The sequence below is a fragment of the Neovison vison genome, chromosome 13 (assembly GCF_020171115.1).
Source record: "Neovison vison isolate M4711 chromosome 13, ASM_NN_V1, whole genome shotgun sequence".
NCBI classification, from domain to species: domain Eukaryota; kingdom Metazoa; phylum Chordata; class Mammalia; order Carnivora; family Mustelidae; genus Neogale; species Neogale vison.
Genome location: NC_058103.1, coordinates 123,677,283 through 123,695,261, shown reverse-complemented (window position 1 = coordinate 123,695,261; position 17,979 = coordinate 123,677,283). Strand labels below are relative to the sequence as shown.

At 38.9% G+C, this 17,979-nt stretch overlaps 1 long non-coding RNA gene across 1 annotated transcript; it reads left to right on the top strand.

Annotated features, from left to right (window-relative positions):
• The first annotated feature begins 5,522 nt into the window (after window positions 1–5,522).
• LOC122893788 lies at window positions 5,523–13,301 on the top strand. Its single transcript, XR_006381685.1, has 6 exons — window positions 5,523–5,547; window positions 6,507–6,550; window positions 8,582–8,659; window positions 10,104–10,230; window positions 11,104–11,161; window positions 13,276–13,301. It is a non-coding gene; the product is annotated as an uncharacterized LOC122893788 (long non-coding RNA).
• Window positions 13,302–17,979: the final 4,678 nt, after the last annotated feature.

The following is a 17,979-nucleotide window of genomic DNA, read 5'->3' as shown; positions in this document are numbered from 1 at the left end:
CATATAGTATCATAGCATCTGCAAAGAGTGATAGTTTGACTTCTTCTTTGCCGATTTGGATGCCTTTAATTTCCTTTTGTTGTCTGGTTGCTGAGGCTAGGACTTCTAGTACTATGTTGAATAGCAGTGGTGATATTGGACATCCCTGCCGTGTTCCTGACCTTAGTGGAAAAGCTTTCAGTTTTTCTCCAAGGAGAATGATATTTGCGGTGGATTTTTCATAGATGGCTTTGATGATATTGAGGTATGTGCCCTATATCCCTACACTTTTAAGAATTTTGATCAGGAAAGGATGCTGTACTTTGTCAAATGCTTTTACAGCATCTATTGAGAGTATCATATGGTTCTTGTTCTTTCTTTTATTGATGTGTTGTATCACATTGACTGATTTGCAGATGTTGAACCAACCTTGCAGCCCTGGAATAAATCCCACTTGGTCGTGGTGAATAATCCTTTTAATGTACTGTTGAATCCTATTGGCTAGTATTTTGGTGAGAATTTTCGCATCTGTGTTCATCAAGGATATTGGTCTATAGCTCTCTTTTTTGATGGGATCCTTGTCTGGTTTGGGGATCAAGGTGATGTCGGCCTCATAAAATGAGTTTGGAAGTTTTCCTTCCATTTCTATTTTTTGGAACACTTTCAGGAGAATAGGAATTAGTTCTTCTTTAAATGTTTGGTAGAATTCCCCTGGGAAGCCATCTGGCCCTGGGCTTTTGTTTGTTTGGAGATTTTTAATGACTGTTTCAATCTCCTTACTGGTTATGGGTCTGTTCAGGCTTTCTATTTCTTCCTGGTTCAGTTGTGGTAGTTTATATGTTTCTAGGAATGCATCCATTTCTTCCAGATTGTCAAATTTGTTGGCATGGAGTTGCTCATAGTATGTTCTTATAATAGTTTGCATTTTTTTGGTGTTAGTTGTGATCTCTCCTCTTTCATTCATGATTTATTTGGGTCCTTTCTCTTTTCTTTTTGATAAGTCTGGCCAGGGGTTTATCAATTTTATTAATTCTTTCAAAGAACCAGCTCCTAGTTTCATTGATTTGTTCTATTGTTTTTTTTGGTTTCTATTTCATTGATTTCTGCTCCGAACTTTATGATTTCTCTTCTCCTGCTGGGCTTAGGGTTTCTTTCTTGTTCTTTCTCCAGCTCCTTTAGGTGTAGGGTTAGGTTGTGTACCTGAGACCTTTCTTGTTTCTTGAGAAAGGCTTGTACCGCTATATATTTTCCTCTCAGGACTGCCTTTGTTGTGTCCCGCAGATTTTGAACAGTTGTGTTTTCATTACCATTTGTTTCCATGATTTTTTTCAATTATTCTTTAATTTCCTGGTTGACCCATTCATTCTTTAGAAGGATGCTGTTTAGTCTCCATGTATTTGGGTTCTTTCCAAACTTCCTCTTGTGGTTGAGTTCTAGCTTCAGAGCATTGTGGCCTGAAAATATGTAGGGAATGATCCCAATCTTTTGATACCGGTTGAGTTTTGATTTAGGACCGAGGATGTGATCTATTCTGGAGAATGTTCCATGTGCACTAGAGAAGAATGTATATTCTGTTGCTTTGGGATGAAATGTTCTGAACATATATGTGATGTCCATCTGGTCCAGTGTGTCGTTTAAGGCCTTTATTTCCTTGTTGATCTTTTGCTTGGATGATCTGTCCATTTCAGTGAGGGGAGTGTTAAAGTCCCCTACTATTATTGTATTATTGTTGATGTGTTTCTTTGATTTTGTTATTAATTGGCTTATATAGTTGGCTGCTCCCACTTTGGGGGCATAGATATTTAAAATTGTTAGATCTTCTTGTTGGACAGACCCTTTGAGTATGATATAGTGTCCTTCCTCATCTCTTATTATAATCTTTGGCTTAAAATCTAATTGATCTGATATAAGAATTGCCACTCCTGCTTTCTTCTGATGTCCATTAGCATGGTAAATTCTTTTCCACCCCCTCACTTTAAATCTGGAGGTGTCTTCAGGCTTAAAATGAGTTTCTTGGAGGCAACATATAGATGGGTTTTGTTTTTTTATCCATTCTGATATCCTGCGTCTTTTGATTGGGGGCATTTAGCCCATTAACATTCAGGGTAACTATTGAGAGATATGAATTTAGTGCCATTGTATTGCCTGTAAGGTGACTGTTACTGTGTATTGTTTCTGTTCCTTTCTGATCTACCACTTGTAGGCTCTCTCTTTGCTTAGAGGACCCCTTTCAATATTTCCTGTAGAGCTGGTTTGGTGTTTGCAAATTCCTTCAGTTTTTGTTTGTCCTGGAAGCTTTTAATCTCTCCTTCTATTTTCAATGATAGCCTAGCTGGATATAGTATTCTTGGCTGCATGTTTTTCTCGTTTAGTGCTCTGAAAATATCATGCCAGCTCTTTCTGGCCTGCCAGGTCTCTGTGGATAAGTCAGCTGCCAATCTAATATTTTTACCATTGTATGTTACAGACTTCTTTTCCCGGGCTGCTTTCAGGATTTTCTCTTTGTCACTAAGGCTTGTAAATTTTACTATTAGGTGACGGGGTGTGGGCCTATTCTTATTGATTTTGAGGGGCGTTCTCTGAACCTCCTGAATTTTGATGCTCGTTCCCTTTGCCATATTGGGGAAATTCTCCCCAATAATTCTCTCCAGTATACCTTCTGCTCCCCTCTCTCTTTCTTCTTCTTCTGGAATCCCAATTATTCTAATGTTGTCTCATCTTATGGTGTCACTTATCTCTCAAATTCTCCCCTTGTGGTCCAGTAGCTGTTTGTCCCTCTTTTGCTCAGCTTCTTTATTCTCTGTCATTTGTTCTTCTATATCGCTAATTCTTTCTTCTGCCTCATTTATCCTAGCAGTGAGAGCTTCCATTTTTGATTGCACCTCATTAATAGCTTTTTTGATTTCAACTTGGTTAGATTTTAGTTCTTTTATTTCTCCAGATAGGGCTTTTATATCTCCCGACAGGGTTTCTCTAATATCTTCCATGTCTTTTTCGAGCCTGGCTAGAATCTTGAGAATTGTCATTCTGAACTCTAGATCTGACATATTACCAATTTCTGTATTGATTAGGTCCCTAGCCTTCGGTACTGCCTCCTGTTCTTTTTTTGTGGTGAATTTTCCTGTCTTGTCATTTTGTCCAGATAAGAGTATATGAAGGAGCAAGTAAAATACTAAAAGGGTGGCGACAACCCCAGGAAAAAATGCTTTAACCAAGGCAGAAGAGATCCCAAATCGTGAGGGGAGAGAAAGGGGATAAAAAGAGGTTCAAAAAGAAAGAAAGAAAAAAAAGAAAAGAAAAGAATAAAAAAAGAAAACAAATAAAGAAAATTATAAAAAAGAAAAAAAATATATATTAGATAAACTAGTTAAAAGTGGTCCATATACACTATGGAGTATTATGCCTCCATCAGAAAGGATGAATACCCAACTTTTGTAGCAACATCGACGGGACTGGAAGAGATTATGCTGAGTGAAATAAGTGAAGCAGAGAGAGTCAATTACCATATGGTTTCACTTATTTGTGGAGCATAACAAATAGCATGGAGGACAAGGGGCGTTAGAGAGGAGTAGGGAATTTGGGTAAATTGGAAGGGGAGGTGAACCATGAGAGACTATGGACTCTGAAAAACAGTCTGAGGGGTTTGAAGTGCCGGGGGGGTGGGAGGTTGGGGTACCAGGTGGTGGGTATTATAGAGGGCACGGCTTGCATGGAGCACTGGGTGTGGTGAAAAAATAATGAATACTGTTTTTCTGAAAATAAATAAATTGGAAAAAAAAAGAAAGAGAAAGGGAGCAGTGTGGGCAGTTGAGAATACTGGCACCCTGAACAACTCCTCAGTCCCATATTCATTAGATACAAGATAACAGTCAACAAAGGCGTCAAAGGAAATTATGGATAAGCAAGTTATCCCTGATCAGGCAGTATTGGATTTGTGGTTGAGTAAACACATTAAAAGGGATCATCTAATTAACTACAGGTGATCTCTTGAGAAGGGGAGATAATAGAAAAAGCAGCAGGCAGTGTTCCACTCTGAGCCAGCCCAGCATTCCCAGCATTCCCAGTTGCTTGGCTTTAAGGACGTTTATCATCCTGTCCCCCAGTGGCCTGTTGCTAGTACAAGCTTAAGCATTTGGTCAGTACATTGTTCTGAGGGGCAGTTATATTTCCCCTCTGTTTATGCAGAAGCAGGGAAGTTGATTTTGCAACTTCTTGATCGATCAGTCGTCAGAAGTATTTTCACACCATCTGAGGACTAAGCATAAAATTATTATAGCAATAAAAATAATTATCATTCCACCATAATGCCAAGACTAGTTTTCTTGATCCAAGTAAAAGGGTTCAGATCAGACAGAATATCATCAATCCTTTGTGCAAAACTAACTCCTGGAACTAATTGTAATGACACGGGAGTAATGTCTTAAATAATATCTTGAAGCTGTTTAATATCTGAAGTTAACTGGTAATATGACAGCGAATCTTGTTCCACGATATTTCCAAACTCTTAGGTGATTTAAATCATCCGTGACCTTCCATAAATTCTTTTGTGTTTTATGATAATCAACAAAAGGGAATGGTGCCAAAGGTCCTCACCCATACCAGACCAGAGGTGCATCTTCCCAAGTTAAGGTTTGTGGTAAAATGAGGTGATCAAAAACTTACCATTTTAAATTTTGATGAGAGGAGTGTGGAGGCCAAGAAAAATTAAGGCGATCCCACCTCAGGTTTAGCCTTAGCATAAGTACAGCCATCTTAGCTCCAGCAGCCATCTCAGAACCCTGTGCCCAAGTGCTGAACTTTCCTCTACTTTACTTTAGTTCTAGGAACCCCCACCCTGCTTTAGTAACAAGAACCCCCACCCTGCTTGGGTTCCAGAAACCCCCACCTTGATTTAGTAACAGGAACCCATAAATATCCCCGTCTTAACTAAGCTTGGGGTCCAAGTCCCTACTCTGCTGTGTCGGCTATACTTGGGCCCAAGCTTAAACTTGTTAAATAAACCCTCGTGTGATTACATCAGAAAAAAAAAAAAAAGTTAAAAAAGAAAAGGGTAGAAGTTAAAAAAATTTAGCAGAAGGAGAGAAAAAAAATGAAAAAGAAAAAAATTAAATTAACTGCAAGACTAAAAAAATCACAGGGAGAAAGCCATGCATTCTGTGCTTTGCTTTCTCCTCCTCTGGAATTCAGCTGCTCTCCTTGGTATTGAAACTGTACTCCTTGGTAGGTAAACTTGGTCTTGGCTGGATTTCTTGTTGATCTTCTGGGGGAGGGGCCTGGTGTAGTGATTCTCAAGTGCCTTTGCCCCAGGTGGAATTGCACCACCCTTACCAGGGGCCGGGCTGAGTAATCCGCTCGGGTTTGCTTTCAGGAGCTTTTGTTCCCTGAGCGCTTTCCGTAGAGTTCCGGAGGATGGGAATACAAATGGCGGCCTCCTGGTCTCCGGCCCGGAGGAGCTGAGAGCCCAGGGCCCCACTCCTCAGTGCGCCCTCAGAGAACAGCGCCCAGTAACTCCCATCTGCCTGACCTCCGGCCGCGCTCCGAGCTCACCGAGCCTGCGACCGGTTCAAGGTAACCCCGAGCTGCGAGCTTACTGTCAGTTCTGTCTCTGTAGCTGGCTTTCCTGTTCCAACACCCACAAGCTCTGCGACACTCAGACACCCCCGATCCTTCTGTGACCCTGCGGGACCTGAGGCCACGCTGACCCCGCGTGGGCTTTGCCCCGGTTTAGCCTCTGGAGTGATGTCCCTCAGCGGAACAGACTTTTAAAAGTCCTGATTTTGTGCTCCGTTGCTCCGCCACTTGCCAGGAGCCGGCCCCTCCCCCCAGGGTTTATCTTCCCATAGCTTTGGATTCACTTCTCTGCCAGTCCTACCTTTCAGAAAGTGGTTGTTTTTCTGTTTCTAGAATTGCTGTTCTTCTCTTCGATCTGCCGATGGATTTGCAGGTGTTTGCAATCTTTAGATAAGCTATCTAGCTGATCTCCTGCAGGCTGAAGTATTCTCAGCCTGCTACTTCTCCACCATATTGACTCCTCCCGCCACATATAGTATTCTTATAATTGGAGTTTCTGAAAAAAAACAATGGGATAAACTGAACAGATATTATATTTTTATGCATATTGCAAGAAATTTATGTCCAAGAAATCAACCCGAATGTACTGGTTTAGTTTATCAACCCGAATGTACTGGTTTGGTTTCTCCTGAGGTCTTTCTCTTTGGTTTCCAGATCACCACCATGAAGCTGTGTCCTCACATGGCCCTTTCTTTGTATACACACATCTCTTGGATTTCTTTTCTTATAAGAGCACCAGACTTATTGGATTAGCCTCACTCATGACCATGTTTAAACTTAATTACCTCCTCAAAAGCATCAAGTCCAAATATATCCACATTGGGACTTAGGGCTTCAGCACATAAATTTTTAGGAGGGTGCAATTTGTTCAGCTATAGACATTTTACTCTCCAGAGTCGTAATTTAAATTTAGCAGTAAGAAGTTAAATAATCTCAACTTTTCTTATCTCTTACAGCTGGGTAACTAGAATTTAACAGAGACTAACATCAATAGCTGGAGGTAAGTTATATTAACTTAGTGACCAGTAGCCTTCAGATAGTGTCCCAATGTGGTAATGACCTACATTGCTATTTTTATTACTACTCCTTTATGGTGAAAGAAATAGATGCACATAGTAAAAATTTTAAAATGCAAAGTGATAATAAGTGAGAAGTGTCTCATCCTTCCTCCTATCCCAGTCTCTATTACTAACCTTTAACTTTTTAGTCATTTTCACATACCAAAGGTCTGTTTCTGTGTTTATTTACTAAAAGGTGTTTAAACTGGCTTGAAGGGGAATATGTGGTTTCTCATTCCATTTTTCATAAAATGAAAAATTTGGTGATTTTGTGGATTTATGTTTCAAGTTAGATTATCATGTTTCTCACTGTCTTTTTTAAAAAAATTATTTATTTGACAAACATATCACAAGTAGGCAGAGAGACGGGCAGAGAGAGAGGAGGAAGCAGGCTCCCCGCTAGGCAGATAGCACGATGTGGGGCTCAATCCCAGGATCCTGAAATCATGACCTGAGCTGAAGGCAGAGGCTTAACCCACTGAGCCACCCAGGCACCCCATGGTTTTCACTGTCTTTGACCATCTCTTTCCTATGGGGTGAAGTGTACTGCTTGGCCATGCCTGAGTTATATGACTATTGTACTTTTATAGTACATACACAGGACATATATATGTTTTCTGAAAAGGGAAAACAAGGTGCTATAACAGAAGGGAAAAGGAATAATAGGTAAGCAAATGCAACAGGTATTCATATGCAACTAATAGTTTAAAATATAAAGCATGCACTATTATATTTTTTAAAGATTTTTTTATTTGTTTATTTGACAGACAGAAATCACAAGTAGGCAGAGAGGCAGGCAGAGAGGGAGGAGGGGAAGCAAGCTCCCCATTGAGCAGAGAGTCCAATGTGGAACTCGATTCCAGGACCCTGAGATCATGACTTGAGCTGAAGGCAGAGGCTTAACCCACTTACTGACTCATTCACCCTGCACTTTTATATTTAAAGGGTACTTATTTAACTCCTTAATCTGAGAGATTGTTACTTACCACACTGGTACTTCTCCCTCATATCTTATAAAACCATATACAGTCAATTATTATTGTGGCAGTTACATTATATAAAGTCATCATAATCACTGCATCAGCAAATACCAAATGATTACCCCCAGGAGAAACAGAATTAGATTCATGAAAGCCCCTGGTCACAACATTTGCATCAACCAATCAATACATAATCTCGTTTTATGTCTATTTCTATTTAAAGACCTCTTTTAAAATGTATATTATTGATTCATCAACACGTAATTCATGGTCAATCGTGCTGTAACTCATGTCTGATCAAAGCTTATCTAACATACAAATGTTCTCCATAATATTTATCACAGCTTTTTTGCACTTAGGTAGAGTAGGCACCATGGCAGCACTAGCCTTGGAGGGCATTTTAAATAGGGAAATCACCAAAAAAAAGCACAAAGATGCAAAATACATGGCATTAAGTAGACTGCACAAAGAACACTTGTTACATAATACAGGGACTAGAACAATAAGGCACAGCCTCTTCTTGTTTAACCACAGCTGGGAACCTGCCTACTGTGTAATTCAAAATTTTTGCTGCTCTGCACATGTCTACAAATGATTGGACAGCACCATGAGTACTACTTTGGGAGTTACAAATGATTTTGGAGTTATAAAATCAAATTTAGCAAGTAGATATATATGCAAATACAAAATATGGGAATATTGAGAATCTAATTGGGCCCCAAAGGAAGGAAACCTAATCCTATTTCATTAATCCCATACTGCTTGAAGTGGAATGGTCCAAGTTTAGGTTTAATTATGTTTTCTTTTAAATTTCACAAAATTATTTAGTATTTTTTCATGCAGCTTTTTGCTTTATTTATGGTTTCTAATTGTCTGTTTTTTAAAATCCTGTTGAAAAAAAGAGTAATGGCAGTTAGATTCACCTAAATTAAATTCATGTAACTTAATCCCTGTATTTGTTCAGTGGTCTAATTTGAACGAATAATTTTACAGGTATTTTGCACAGATTCAGAGGCTTTCTTTCCAGTGGAGGATATCACAGCTACTGGAAGCCTTGGTGCAATTCTGAAAGTAAGAAGCTCTGCCCTTTCCCCAGCCAGGTATCCTTCCTATGTAAGAGACAGGGAAGACAGAGCAGATTTCAAAGACAACTGAAACAACAAAAGGGCAATAAATAGTACCAAAATTCTTAGCTTTCTATTAAAAGGCTTTCCCCATACTATCTCTATCATTACACTTTGCACAAATTCCACCTCATGTCCTCTCTCAGCAGCAAGAGTATAAAAACTAAATAAATACACCCTCTTTTTCATGACTTTTTCCAACTATCTTGTTAACCCAGATTTTTTTTTTTTGCTGACTAGATCATATTTACTTTCTTACAAATTATCACAGTGATTTCTACTCTCATGATTTATTTAACAAAGCATATTCAGGAATATTTGATCTTTACAAAATGTAAAACCTGATAAATCTTATATATGCCTTATATTATATGCTTCATATTTAACCTAATAAAATATTTTATGTTATAATAATAGGTTTTCTTTCAGGTCAGGATTACCCATTAAAATCCTTTGATTCTGTCCTTCCCAAAAGAAACTAATATCATCATTCTCAGCCAATGGGATTTACGACTAGCAAATTCTAGGAATATGCCAGTCCAGTTGTAGATCACTGCACAAAATGGACTTTGAACCTTAGATCAGGAAAGACAGAGATGATTTTAAGATAGATTCTTACCCTAAAGTCAGTGGGAAGGATTTATCATCTCTCTCCTTGCACTGGAATATTATCTCTATAAAGAGAAAATATTCTTTAATCACTACTGAAGCTCCTGTGACTTGCCCTTTGATGGCTTTAAGTAAATACTTTTGGAATGAATGGATTTTAGCTACTGCTGCATTAAAAAGTCACCCCAGAGCATAGTGACTTAAGATAAAACATTTTTTTAAATTTTTAATGTTTATTTTTTATTATATGTTCAAGTAGCCAGCATATGATAAATGCATCATTAGTTTTTGATGTAGTGTTCAATGATTCATTAATTGCATATAACAGCACTGCTCATCATATCACTTGCTCTCCTCAATACCCATCACCCTCTTACCAGCCCCCACCAACTCCCTCCCTTCTGAAACTGTCACTTTGTTTCCTAGAGTCCAGAGTCTCTCATGGCTCATGTCCCTCTCTGGTTTCTTCCCATTCAGTTTTCCATCCAATCCCCATGGTCCTCCGTGGTGTTCCTTATGTTCCACATGAAACCATATGATAATTGTCCTTCTCTGTCTGGCTTACTTCACTTAACATAACCCCCTCCAGTTCCATCCATGTCAATGTAAATAGTGGGTATTCATCCTTTCTGATGGCTGAGTAATATTCCATCATATATATGAACAACATCTTCTTTATCAGTTCAAGATGAAACATTTTATTGTTATCTTTTGTGGTTCTTGAAGTTGGCTGGATTCTTTTGTAGATGTGGTTCTTATTTAAGGTGTGTCTTGTTTTGCAGTGAAATGGCGACGGCAGCTGAAGTCACATTGAAGACATTCTCACTCATATGTATGGAGGTTGATGCTGACTGTCAGCAGAATGGTGGTGGTGTCAGCCAAAACATGTACAGGAGGCCCATCTACATGGTTTGGACTTCCCCATAGCATGGTGGTTGGGTTTCAAGAGCTAACTTCTTAGGGAAACAAGGAGAAAGTATGTGTATCTTTATGAAGTAGTTTTGAAGTTTTTTTGAAGTCATGTGTGTTACTTCTATCCTGAAGTTTCACCCATGTTGAAGGGAAGGAGTCGTATTTCCCATTATTTGATGGAAGATATGCCAATGCCATATATTTTTTTAAAGTCAATGCCATATTTAATGAGAAAGTGGGATAAAATACATTGTGACAGCCATCTCTGGAAAACTCAGCCTTCCACAAAGCCTGACCAACAACAAACTATATTTGATTATAAGCACATAGGAGACATACCCAGGTAGTATAAAGATAAGTTAGAAAAATAATAAGAGAAACTTTGAAGTCAGATGAAGATCATCTTGTAGCACATAAGTTATGTGCTAAAGATACATAACAATATTATGGATGTTTTATAAGTCTTTTAATGGTTGTGCAGATTTGTGCAGATTCTTTTACTGACTGGAGAGACCATTCAGGGGGATGGGAGCAACAGGGGTGTGGAGCAAGTGGAGGTCTTCTCCTATTCTACTTCAATCAAAGTTTCTCCATTTTTAATTTGCTTTATATAAACTGAGAACTTTGGTTCTGTAGTGATTCAGTTGAATGGAAATGTATTGCTGCTTAAAAGGTTGGTAACCTGTTGAAATGTATAAAATTATAAACATGAAAATATGCTCAATTTCTGTTGATTGAGCTGCTGTCAATATTTCTTGTTTGTGAGGGTTTTTTGGTCATTTTCAGAGATTTGATGAGAAATATTGAGAGAGAATTTCAAGGAAATGAATTGCAATTACGTGGTATTCATAATGCCATTTATACTTCCAGATACCAGATGCTGCTTATTTCCTATAAGTTCTCCTTCCCACATATCCTGGCTGTCACAGTAAGTTGGATTCATCCCATTAAAAATTACTGTTGAGGTACCTGGGTGGCTCAATTAGTTAAGGGTATTACTCTTTATTTGGCTCAGGTCATAATTTCAAGGTTGTGGGATTGAGCCCTGCATCAGGCTCCTTGCTAAGTGGGAATTCAGCTGGGAATGATGTCTCTCTCTCTACCCCTGTGCCCCCCCAACTCTCTCTCTCTCTCTCTCAAATTACATATGTCTTTAAAAATAGATGTTTACATGGCTCTCTTTGCTTGTTAATGTCTCCATCCTTCAAAAAGACCACCATTCTCACAATTCTCATGTGCCATTTTTGATAGTTTCTCATTCATAAGAAGAAGGTAGCAAGGGGGATTACATTTATTTTTCTTTTTGAATACCCCTTTAGCGAAAGTTTATGGTGTTTTCTTTATAATTTACCAATAAGTATGAATAAAAAAAAAGACTTATGGGATAAAACAACAAACAATGCTGAGCATATTCTCCGTATTAGGAAATACAAAACTTATGCTATGGTAATATAACATAAAAATAGTAGTGACTTGGATGGGGAGGTGAACCATGAGAGACTATGGACTCTGAAAAACAATCTGAGGGGTTTGAAGTGGCGGGGGGGTGGGAGGTTGGGGTACCAGGTGGTGGGTATTATAGAGGGCACGGATTGCATGGAGCACTGGGTGTGGTGAAAAAATAATGAATACTGTTTTTCTAAAAATAAATAAATTGAAAAAAATAGTAGTGACTTAGCACAAAAATTGTTTTTGCACATGCAATGTTGGTATAGCTTGAATTAATCTCCAAGTCTGCTATCTCCCACATGGTAACTTAACTGCACAGGCTTCTTTTATTTTGTGTCCCTACTATCTCAGTATACAGCCTCAATAGGGAAGAAAGACATTAAAAGTTGAGTAAGATTTTCACTACCTCAGTCCAGAAGTGACTCTTCAAATCACTGTCCACTGGTTGAAACTACTTCTGTATCCCTGCCTAAGCCTAAAGTCGTTGGGAATTATAATCTTCCCATGCCTAGGAAGGAGAGGAGAGCCAAACACTAGATGTGCCTTCCATGATATCAAATGCTATCAATGTTTTTGCAATCATTTGGAAAGTTCTGAGGATGTTCTTTTTTAAAAAATTTAATTTTATTTTTTTCAGTGTTCCAAGATTCACTGTTTATGCACCACACCCAGTGCTCCATGCAATATGTGCCCTCCTTAATACCCTAATACCCATCACCAAGCCCTCCCAATCCCCCAAGCCCTCCCCTCCAAAATTCTCAATTTGTTTCTAACAGTCCACAGTCTCTCATGGTTCCTTTCCTCCTCTGACTTCTTCCAACTCACTTATCTTCTCTTTTACCCAATGTCCTCTGTGTTATTCCTTATGCTCCACAAGTAAGTGAAACCATATGATAATTGACTCTCTCTGCTTGACATTTTTCACTCAGCATGCTCTCCTCCATTACTGCCCATGTTGATACAAAAGTTGGGTATGCTTCCTTTCTTTCTTTTTTTTTAATCTTTTAATTTATTTTTTAGATTAAGTAATAATTTTAATGTGTGAAATATAAAACCTAAAATTTCACTTAATAAATTATATTCAAGCATAATCATATCAAAATTTTGTCCTTAATTCTATTTTAGGGTATTACTATTTAAAAAAAATTTTAAAATTTATTTTCAGCATAACAGTATTCATTCTTTTTGTACCATCCCCAGTCCTCCATGCAATCCGTGCCCTCTATAATACCCACCACCTGGTACCCCAACCTCCCACCCCCTGCCCCTTCAAAACCCTCAGATTGTTTTTCAGAGTCCATAGTCTCTCATGGTTCACCTCCTCTTCCAGTTTCCCTCAACTCCCTTCTCTTCTCTAACTCCCCTTGTCCTCCATGCTATTTGTTATGCTCCACAAATAAGTGAAACCATATGATAATTGACTCTCTCTGCTTGACTGATTTCACTCAGCATAATCTCTTCCAGTCCCGTCCATGTTGCTACAAAAGTTGGGTATTCGTCCTTTCTGATGGAGGCATAATACTCCATAGTGTATATGGACCACATCTTCCTTATCCATTTGTCCGTTGAAGGGCATCTTGGTTCTTTCCACAGTTTGGCGACCGTGGCCATTGCTGCTATAAACATTGGGGTAATCACTAAGGAAATGTTGAAAAACAAAAATAAAACAGGGGGCATCATGCTACCTGATTTCAAGCTTTACTGCAAAGCTGTGATCACCAAGACAGCATGGTACTGGCATAAAAACAGGCACATAGACCAGTGGGACAGAGTAGAGAGCCCAGATATGGACCCTCAACTCTATGGGCAAATAATCTATGACAAAATGGGAAAATATATACAGTGGAAAAAAGTCTCTTCAATAAATGGTGCTGGGAGAACTGGGAAGCTATATGTAGAAGAATGAAACTCAACCATTCTCTTACACCGTACACAAAGATCAACTCAAAATGGATAAAAGACCTCAATGTAGACAGGAATCCATCAGAATCCTAGAGAAGAACATAGGCAGTAATCTCTTCAATATCAGCCACAGCAACTTCTTTCAAGATATGTCTCCAAAGGCAAAGGAAACAAAAGCGAAAATAAACTTTTGGGACTTCATCAAAATCAAAAGCTTCTGCACAGCCAAGGAAACAGTCAAGAAAACAAAGAGGCAACCCACGGAATGGGAGAAGATATTTGCAAATGACAATACAGACAAAAGGTTGATATCCAGGGTATGCTTCCTTTCTAATGGAGGCATAATACTCCATAGTATATATGGACCATATCTTCTTTATCCATTCGTCTGCTGAAGGGCATCTTGGCTCTTTCCATAGTTTGGCAACTGTTGCCATTGCTGCTCTGAACATTGGTGTACAGATGACCCTCCTACTCACTACATCTGTATCTTTGGAGTAAATTGGAGTAAATACTCAGTAGTGCAATCACAGGGTCATAGGGTGGCTATATTTTTTATTTCTTAAGGAATCTCCATACTGTTTTCCAAAGTGGCAGCACCAACTTGCATTCCCACCAACAGTGTAAGAGGGTTCCCCTTTCTCCACATCTTTTTTTTTTCCTTTCTCCACATCTTCTCCAACACCTATTGTTTACTGTCTTCTTAATTTTTGCCATTCTAACTGATGTACTGTGGTATCTCAATGTGTTTTTTTTTCCAATTTATTTATTTTCAAAAAAAAATTATTCATTATTTTTTCACCACACCCAGTGCTCCATGCAAGCCGTGCCCTCTATAATACCCACCACCTGGTACCCCAACCTCCCACCCCCAGCCACTTCAAACCCCTCAGACTGTTTTTCAGAGTCCATAGTCTCTCATGGTTCACCTCCCCTTCCAATTTACCCAAATTCCCTACTCCTCTCTAACACCCCTTGTCCTCCATGCTATTTGTTATGCTCCACAAATAAGTGAAACCATATGATAATTGACTCTCTCTGCTTGACTGATTTCACTCAGCATAATCTCTTCCAGTCCCGTCCATGTTGCTACAAAAGTTGGATATTCATCCTTTCTGATGGAGGCATAATACTCCATAGTGTATATGGACCACATCTTTCTTATCCATTCATCCGTTGAAGGGCATCGTGGTTCTTTCCATAGTTTGGCGACTGTGGCCATTGCTGCTATAAACATTGGGGTACAGATGGCCCTTCTTTTCACGACATCTTATCTTTGGGGTAAATACCCAGGAGTGCAATTGCAGGGTCATAGGGAAGCTCTATTTTTAATTTCTTGAGGAATCTCCACACTGTTCTCCAAAGAGGCTGCACCAACTTGCATTCCCACCAACAGTGGAAGAGGGTTCCCCTTTGTCCACATCCTCTCCAACACATGTTGTTTCTTGTTTTGTTAATTTTGGCCATTCTAACTGGTGTAAGGTGATATCTCAATGTGGTTTTAATTTGAATCTCCCTGAGGGCTAATGATGATGAGCATTTTTTCATGTGTCTGATAGCCATTTGTATGTATTGATTGGAGAAGTGTCTGTTCATATCTTCTGCCCATTTTTTTTCCAATTTATTTATTTTCAGAATAACAGTATTCATTATTTTTTCACCACACCCAGTGCTCCATGCAAGCCGTGCCCTCTATAATACCCACCACCTGGTACCTCAACCTCCCTCCCCCCCGCCACTTCAAACCCTTCAGACTATTTCTCAAGTCCATAGTCTCTCATGGTTCACCTCCCCTTCCAATTTACCCAAATTCCCTACTCCTCTCTAACGCCCCTTGTCCTCCATGCTATTTGTTATGCTTCACAAATAAGTGAAACCATATGATAATTGACTCTCTCTGCTTGACTGATTTCACTCAGCATAATCTCTTCCAGTCCCGTCCATGTTGCTACAAAAGTTGGGTATTCATCCTTTCTGATGGAGGCCTAATACTCCATAGTGTATATGGACCACATCTTCCTTATCCATTCATCCGTTGAAGGGCATCTTGGTTCTTTCCATAGTTTGGCCACTGTGGCCATTGCTGCTATAAACATTGGGGTACAGATGGCCCTTCTTTTCACGACATCTGTATCTTTGGGGTAAATACCCAGGAGTCCAATTGCAGGGTCATAGGGAAGCTCTATTTTTAATTTCTTGAGGAATCTCCACACTGTTCTCCAAAGAGGCTGCACCAACTTGCATTCCCACCAACAGTGGAAGAGGGTTCCCCTTTCTCCACATCCTCTCCAACACATGTTGTTTCTTGTTTTGTTAATTTTGGCCATTCTAACTGGTGTAAGGTGATATCTCAATGTGGTTTTAATTTGAATCTCTGCCCATTTTTTGATGTGTTTGTCTGTTTCGTGTGGGTTGAGTTTGAGGAGTTCATTATAGATCCTGGATATCAACCTTTTGTCTGTACTGTCGTTTGCAAATATCTTCTCCCATTCCGTGGGTTGCCTCTTTGTTTTTTTGACTGTTTCCTTTGCTGTGCAGAAGCTTTTGATTTTGATGAAGTCCCAGAAGTTTATTTTCGCTTTTGTTTCCTTTGCCTTTGGAGACGTATCTTGAAAGAAGTTGCTGTGGCTGATATCAAAGAGATTACTGCCTATGTTCTCCTCTAAGATTCTGATGGATTCCTGTCTTACGTTGAGGTCTTTTATCCATTTTGAGTTGATCTTTGTGTACGGTGTAAGAGAATGGTCGAGTTTCATTCTTCTACATATAGCTGTCCAGTTTTCCCAGCACCATTTATTGAAGAGACTGTCTTTTTTCCACTGTATATTTTTTTCCTGTTTTGTCAAAGATTAATTGACCATAGAGTTGCGGGTCCATATCAGGGCTATCTACTCTGTTCCACTGGTCTATGTGCCTGTTTTTATGCCAATACCATGCTGTCTTGGTGATCACAGCTTTGTAATAAAGCTTGAAATCAGGTAAGGTGATGCCGCCAGCTTTATTTTTGTTTTTCAACATTTCCTTAGCGATTCGGGGTCTCTTCTGATTCCATACAAATTTTAGGATTATTTGCTCCAGCTCTTTGAAGAATGCCGGTGGAATTTTGATCGGAATGACATTCAAAGTATAGATTGCTCTAGGCAGTATAGACATTTTAACAATGTTTATTCTTCCGATCCAAGAGCATGGAATGGTCTTCCATCTTTTGTGTCTTCTTCAATTTCTTTCATGAGTGTTCTGTAGTTCCTCAAGTACAGATCCTTTACCTCTTTAGTTAGGTTTATTCCCAGGTATCCCACTGGGGATCATAATGACATCTCTGATTTGACTCTGCGTTATATTATTTGTAGCCACCTTCTCTCTTGCTTTGCTGTGGTCAGTACTGGGTGTCATCTTTCTTATAAGCATTGACCAGAATCCTCCCATGAGTCTTAGAGGACTAAATATGCTTCAGGTTGTAAAAGACCAAGTGGGAAAGTTGGCATGAAGATCAGAACCTGATTCAAATTCATCTTACACCCATATTGTCTCTATGCCCTAGCCCCTTTTGGTCTAAATATCCCCTTCTTCTGCACCAGTGTCGAACTGAGGTCCTACATTAGTCTAAAAAAATACCTAAAATATAGGTAGTATGATCCCAAGTTCAAACAGAATATGAGAGGGAACAAAGATGAGAATACACATGGCATATATAGAAATGATAATAGACTACAGTTTTGACTACAGCTTTGAGTAAGCAAATGGTTTTCACTAGAGAAGGCACACGTTCAGGATTAAAAGGAAGGTGGGAACTATGTCGTGGAATTCTTTGAATGCTAGCTTAATAGAATATGAATTTAACCTGTAGAGAAAAAGTCACTCTTTCATAGGACCTGAACTTGTTATTAAACCCAAGCTGGGCCTTTTAATTTTTGTTCAATTACTCATTCCCTGTATGGTTAGACAAATGGTTCTAATTATAGGAACCTCCTGCCAATTGAGCATACCCATTTTGCTGATTTGTATTAGAATAAATGAATAACTAAAACAGTGACCACAGTGCTGTCAGAGAGCAAGTATTTATAACGGGCCGAAGTATCACTAAAATTTGGGGAGAATGTGTGGATAAGAGTGGTATTTTAGGTATTTTAGGTATTTTAGGAAGTAACTTGACTGTTTATTGGGTAAGATTGTAGTTTCAGCATATTATAAAGTCAAAGTGAATCAATAATTATATATATATATATAATTAATTAATTAATATAATTCATATATAATATTAAAGAACCACGTTCTGGACCAAGATAAGAAAGATTCTGTATGTGTATCTCCAAATTTCAAGTAAGTGGGAGAATGTTGGTGCTGAGGAAGCAGGTTGGTGATGAAGATAAGATTTTACTTTATAGCTATTGATTT